Here is a 7,062-nt window from a genome sequence, read left to right as displayed (position 1 = left end):
ATGGCTTATGGGAGTGGTAGTCCCGCTGCTCTGGGCGCGGCAGAACCCAGAGGTAGGTGAGGAGAGGAGGCAGCGCCACCTTCCTGAGGTCCTCAGGGATTGGTCATTCCATTTCACGCCTACCCAGGTAGGCAGAGGAACCGCAGTGCATTCTGGGAGTTGTAGTCCGGAGAGTGAGCAGGCATCCTCCGCACTCGCTGAGCTTCTGTACGTCATCACGTGTCGGCAAGATGTGATGAAAACGGGTACTTTTAAACGCTGCTGGAGCACTGTAAACGTGTTCAGCCACTGTAGTTGGATATTTATTGGTATCCATTAACACGTAAATGTGCCTACTCTATGTCTAGTTTTCTGTCCGTGAGAACATCTAACACGTGTGCAAAGAGGAACATCTAAAGAACCATTGTAGTTATTTGTATACAAGAATTTGTATACAAGAAGAGTAAAGTAGCTCTATGCATCCTAAAATGGATCTTCAGGGCAAATTGTTGAGGGGAAAAAGCTACAGAGCGATATGTATGATAGGGTAGTATTTATTTACCATTTTAAAACTTCAAAACAATACTAAATTTCTACAGAATCATTCATTCACTTACTCATTTAACAAACAGATTTTTGGTGCCTATAATGGGCCAAGCACTCAGTCCCAGGCACTGGCTATGTAGCAGTGAATAAAACAGATTAAATTCCTGCCCTACTTCACCTCTGTGGGTTTTTTCCAGAAAAACCCATAAGTCTAGCCTATTCATGAGAAAACATCCAGCAAACCCAAACTGAGGGACTTTCAGACTGGTCGTACCTGACAGTTCCCCTCAAAAGTGTCAAGGTCATGAAAGACAAGGAAAGACTGAGAAACTGTTGCAGCTTAGAAGACACTAAGGAGACAGGACCACTAAATGCAGCGTGGCGTTCTGGATTGAATCCTGGACCAGGAAAAAAGGACATTAGTGGAAAAACTGGTGAATAGGGTGGCTGACTGTCCCAGCTCGCCCAAGTCCGAGGGGACTTCAGGGGAATGGGATTTTCAGTTTTAAAACGAAACCAGTCAAGTCTTGGGCAACTGTGAGCCCTACTTATGAAATTCAAATAAAACCTGTAGCTTCATTTATAGTTTTCATCAGTAAGTTTTAATAAATGTACCATGTTGTATAAGATGTTAACATTAGGGGAAATTGAGTGAGGGGTATATGGAAATGAGATCCCCAAGGACTGAGTTCTGGGACACCCCTTCATGGAGAGGTTGGGAGACCAGGAGGAACCAGCAAAGGATTCTGAGAGGGATCAGCCAGAGAGATAGGAGGAAAACCAGACGGGCATCTGGTTCAGAAGACCAAGGCAGAGCGGTGATTGACAGGGTCGGGTGCTGCCCACAGGTCAGCAAGCTGAGCACCAAGGACTGACTGCATTTAGCTCTGTGAGAATCCCTGGTGACCACCTTAGGAGCAGTTTGAGAGCAAAAGCCCAGAGTTCTTGGGCTCAAGAAAAAAGAGGGGAAAGAAACTGGAGACAGTGATAATACACAACTCTTTCAGTGAGCTTTGCAGCAAAGGGAAGGAAAAAATCAAGATGGCAGCTGGAGGGGGAAGAGGGTCAAAGGAAGTCATGGTTGTGGCTGTTGTTTAATAGGAGAGAATGCAAGACTGATGACCCCGAACGAGTAGAGAGGATGGGAGTTCCTGAGTGACAGGCTTGTCCTTTGCTAGGAGCATGAACACAGTCTAGCCATAATAATTGGAGAGAAGGGAACTTCCCTGGTGGTTTAGTGGTTAAGAATCCGCCTGCCAATGCAGGGGACACGGGTTCGAGCCCTGGTCCGGGAAGATCCCACATGCCGCAGGCCCGTGTGCCACAACTGCTGAGCCTGCACTCTAGAGCTCACACGTCACAGCTGCTGAACCCGCGTGCCACAACTACTGAAGCCCGCACGCCTAGAGCCCGTGCTCCACAACAAAAGAAGCCACCGCAATGAGGAGCCCGCGCCCCACGACGAAGAGTAGCCCACGCTCTCCGCAACTAGAGAAAGCCCCCGCAGCAGCGAAGACCCAAAACAGCCAAAAATAAATAAATTAAATAAATAAAATTTAAAACTAATAATAATAATCGGAGAGAAGGCAGAATACACGGGTACTTTCATTTTCTCAATGAAATAAGAAGCCCAGTTGGTCTCCTTCCCAAATGCCACCTTCTCAATGAGGCTGACCCAGACCTGACCACACTCTCCAGCCCAAATTCCTCTTTCAGTCCCTCCACCCAACTCTACTTTTTTTTTTTTTTCTTTCTAAAGCATTAACACCTTGTAGAACAGGGTTTCTCAACCTAGGCACTGTTGACATTTGGGGCTGGATAATTCTTTGTAGTTGGGGGCTGTTTTGTACCCTGTAGGATGGTTAGCAGCCTCCCTGGCTTCTACCCCTTCCAGATGCCCCTCCCCCTGTTGTGACAATAGAAATGTCTCCGGACATTGCCAAATGTCCCTGGAGGGCAAAATTGCTCCCGGTTGAGAACCACTATTCCAGCATCTAATATAATTTACTTATTTGTCTATTATTTCTCTCCTACCACCAAAATATAAGCTCCACGAGGACAGGGAATGTGCCTGTTTTGTTCACTGACGTGTTCCATGTGCCTAGAATAGTGTCCCGCACATAATTGATGTTCAACAATTGTTTGCTGAATAAATGAACAAATACATTCATACAAAGGAGTGATTATAACAATTGACTGGAATTTAGGCTGTTTGAGGGAGGAACGTAAGGACATAAGAGGGATGAGGGGCTGCAAAAATGTGGGAAAATCAATGGATTGTAGGTTCCAAAGGGGTCAAAAGTTTATTGGAGTTGGGGTGCTAAAGAGAGCTGGAAAGATAGGGGTGTTGGATGGAGAGTAGGATGCTTGGGATTGAGACGATAGGGAGACGGTTGGTGTCATTATTGGCAGTGAAAAGATTTAGGGGACTTCTGTGGCCGTCCAGTGGTTAGGATTCCACGCTCTCACTATCGAGGGCCAGGGTTCAATCCCTGGTTGGGGAACTAAAATCCCACAAGCCATGCAGCTTGGCCAAAAAAAGAGATTTAGATCAGTGCTTCCGGTAGAAACCTAACGTGAGCTGCATATGTAATTTTAAAATTTCTAGTAGCTACATTAAAAAAGTAAAAGATACAAGTGAGATTAATTTTAATAATATATGTCCAAAACGTTATTTCAACTTGTAATCGATATAAAAATTATTAATGATAATATATTTTTTCCCACACTAAGTCTTTGAAATCTGGTATGTATTTGTTTTGGCTGCGTTGGGTCTTCGTTACTGCCCAGGGCTTTCTCTGGCTGCAGGGGCTACTCTTCATTGCGGTGCACAGGCCTCTTATTGTGGTGGCTTCACTTGTTGCGGAGCACGGGCTCTAGGCACGTGGGCTTCAGTAGTTGTGGCTCGCAGGCTCTAGAGTGCGGGCTTAGTAGTTGTGGTGCACGGGCTTAGTTGCTCCTCGGTATGTGGGATCTTCCTGGACCAGGGATCGAACCCGTGTCCCCTGCATTGGTAGGCGGATTCTTAACCACTGCGCCACCAGGGAAGTCCCTGGTATGTGTTTTATACTCACAGCATATGTCAATTCAGAGTAGTCACATTTCTTTTTTTTTTTTTAGTTCCCTGACTGGTGATCGAACCTGTGCCCCCTGCAGTGGAAGCGCAGAGTCTTAACCACTGGACCACCAGGGAAGTCCCCAGACCAGTCTCATTTCAAGTGCTCAGTGGCCACACGTGACCAGTGGCTCCCATATAGGACAGTGCGGCTCTCCAGTATAGCTATGGGAGTGAGTGACTGGGATGAGATGGAAGGCAAGACAATGGGAGAAGATGGGTTCAAGGAACCGAGAGGCCTGGCAGCTGGATCATCCACATGTATATCAAAGTCTCTAAGAACTAAAATAGGAATAGGATGGAGAGAATGACAGCAAGCCAGGAGCTAGAATTATCAAGAAATGAGTCATGCATGGGTTAGGAGATATCTGAAGCAAAGTGGGTGGTATAAGCTAATAACTTGAGCTCAAACCTAAGTTTTATTGTTTTTGTTTTGTTTTTTTCTTTTCTTTTTTTTTTTTTCGGTACATGGGCCTCTCACTGCTGTGGCCTCTCCCATTGCGGGGCACAGGCTCCAGACGCGCAGGCTCAGCGGCCATGGCTCACGGGCGCAGCCGCTCCGCGGCATGTGGAATCTTCCCGGACCGGGGCACGAACCCGTGTCTCCTGCATCAGCAGGCGGACTCTCAAACACTGCGCCACCAGGGAAGCCCAAACCTAAGTATTTGAAAGGAGGAGGGAGGAGGGAGGAGGGTGTCTATCAGTGGCCATGGGGGAGGACCCCTACCCCATCTCCAGGCCCAATGGTGGGAGGGGTGTAGAAAGCCTGTGGGACATGAGGCAGCGAGCAACAGTGACCCCAGGGAGGGCAAAGTTTCTGACAGAGCAGGAGGGTTAAGGACCATTTGCAAAAGGGGGCGAGGACACGGGAGATTTTGCTGAAGATGGACCATCAGCTCTAGAGTGCATGGTGAACAGCTACCAGAAGCTGAGGGTGGAGATGGGATCAGCTAAAGCGATGGCCAGAGCCATGGAGAACCTAGAGGCTTCAGTCCCTGCAGTGAAACTGAGCAACAGGGACAAAGAGTAGGACAGGTTCTGATGGTCTTGAGGCAAGGGTAGGGTGGTGGGCCGGCCGTGAGTGTGAGAGCACGGAGAGCAGGGCTTCCTGCCAAGGGTAGGAAGGGTTCTGAGGCTCCAACTTGATTCCCATTGATGGAGGCAAGGAGGCTGGTCCCTCTTGATGCCTGCCAGTAACATGTATGGGCATATATGGAACACTGACATAACTTTATGAGAGGAGGGCAGGGAGTCAAATGGGAATTCAGCCTCTAATTTACCAAAAAAAAAAAAAAAGTGTATTATTGTAATTAAAATTAATTTAAAATAGCATCTGCTATATAATATCTTGACAAAAATATTAAATCTGACTTTAATGAAGAAACAATCAGGACAAATGCAAATTGTGGGTTATTCTACACTCTGCACTTCCACTGTAGGAGAAGAGGGTTCGATCCCTGGTCAGGGCAGTAGGATCCCATATGCTGTGTGGCATGGCCGAAAAAAAAAAAAAAAAAGTTAATATCATGAAAGATGGCCCAGAAAGGTGGGAGGAGAAAGTTGTTGTAGATTAAAGGAGATTCAAGAGACACACGAACCAAATGCAGCATGGGATCTAGAACTGGATGCTCAATTTTTTTTTTAATGCTACAGAGAACATTTTTGACACAATTATATCAGAAACTGGGTGGCTTAAACAGAAATGTATCATTTCACAGTTCTGGAGGCTGGAAGTCCAAGATCAAAATGTCAGCAGGATTTGTTACTCCTGAGAGCTGTGACAGAGTCTATTCCAGGCTTCTCTCCGAGCTGCTGGTGGTTTGTTGGCAGATCTATGGCATTCCTTGGCTTGTAGAAGCATCACCCTGATCTCTGCCTTCATCATCACAGCGTGTTCTCCCTGGGTGTGTGTGTCTCTGCGTCCAAATTTCCCCTTTTCTAAAGGACACCAGTCATATTGGACTAGGGCCCACTCTAATGACCTCATCTTAACTACTTACATCTGCAATGACTCTAGTTCCAAATAAGGTCACATATTGAGGTACTCGGGAATAGGACTTCATTTTTTAGGGGTCAAAATTCAACCCATAACAGACTGATACAGAGTATCAATATTAAATCTCTTGAGGGCTTCTCTGGTGGCACAGTGGTTAAGAATCTGCCTGCCAATGCAGGGGACACGGGTTCGAGCCCTGGTCTGGGAAAATCCCACGTGCTGTGGAACAACTAAACCCGTGCACCACAGCTACTGAGCCTGTGCTCTAGAGCCCGCGAGCCACAACTACTGAGCCCGTGCGCCGCAACTGCTGAAGCCCGCGCGCCTAGAGCCCGGCTCCGCAACAAGAGAAGCCACCACAGTGAGAAGCACGTGCACTGCAACGAACAGTAGTCTCCACCTGCCGCAACTAGAGAAAGCCTGCACGCAGCAACGAAGACCCAATGCAGCCAAAAATAAATAAATAAAATAAATAAATTTTAAAAAATATTAAATCTCTTGAGATACTAATAGTGACTTCTGGTGATTCCTTATTCTTTTTTTTCTTTTCTTTTTTTTTTTGGCCGCGCCACACAGCTTGCAGGATCTTAGTTCCCCGACCAGGATTGAACCTGAGCCCTCGGCAGTGAAAGCACAGAGTCCTAACCACTGGACCTGCCAGGTCAAAAAAAAAAAAAAAATGACATGTACTGCCAGGGAATTCTTGGTGGTTCCTTATACTTTTTCTAAAAAAATTTATTTATTTATTTATTTATTTTTGAAGGTGAGAGGGCCCCGAAATATGGGGTGGTTAGTTTTTGTTTGTTTTAATTTATTTATTTTATTTATTACTTATTTTTGGCTATGTTGGGTCTTCGTTGCTGCGCACGGGCTTTCTCTAGTTGCGGTAAGCAGGTGCTACTCTTCGTTGCGGTGGCTTCTCTTGTTGAGGATCATGGGCTCTAGGCATGTGGGCTTCAGTAGTTGCAGCAGGTGGGCTCAGTAGTTGTGGCTCATGGGCTCTAGAGCGCAGGCTCAGTAGTTACAGTGCACGGGCTTAGTTGCTGTACGGCATGATGGTTCCTTATTCTTAAGAGACGGCTGCAAAGTATTTAGGTGCAAGGTTCAGATTGTCTGCAACTTACTTTCAAATGTTAGCAAAATACATGCTATGTATACACGTTTATATGGGTAGAGAAGTAAAGCAAGAGCAGCAAAATGTTAACAATGGTGAATCTAAGTGAAGAGTGTAGGGAGTTCATATTCTTTTTTTTTTTTAATATTTATTTATTTGGCTGTGCCAGCTCTTAGTTGCGGCACACGGGGTCTTTTAGTTGCGGCATGCAGGCTCTTAGTTGCGGCATGTGGGATCTAGTTCCCTGACCAGGGATTGAACCCGGGCCCCCTACATTGGGAGCGCAGAGTCTTTTTTTTTTTTTTTGCGGTA

Source organism: Pseudorca crassidens, chromosome 9 (assembly GCF_039906515.1).
Source record: "Pseudorca crassidens isolate mPseCra1 chromosome 9, mPseCra1.hap1, whole genome shotgun sequence".
Taxonomy (NCBI): domain Eukaryota; kingdom Metazoa; phylum Chordata; class Mammalia; order Artiodactyla; family Delphinidae; genus Pseudorca; species Pseudorca crassidens.
The sequence above is the reverse complement of the archived record's forward strand: the minus strand, read 5'-3'. Positions refer to the sequence as shown.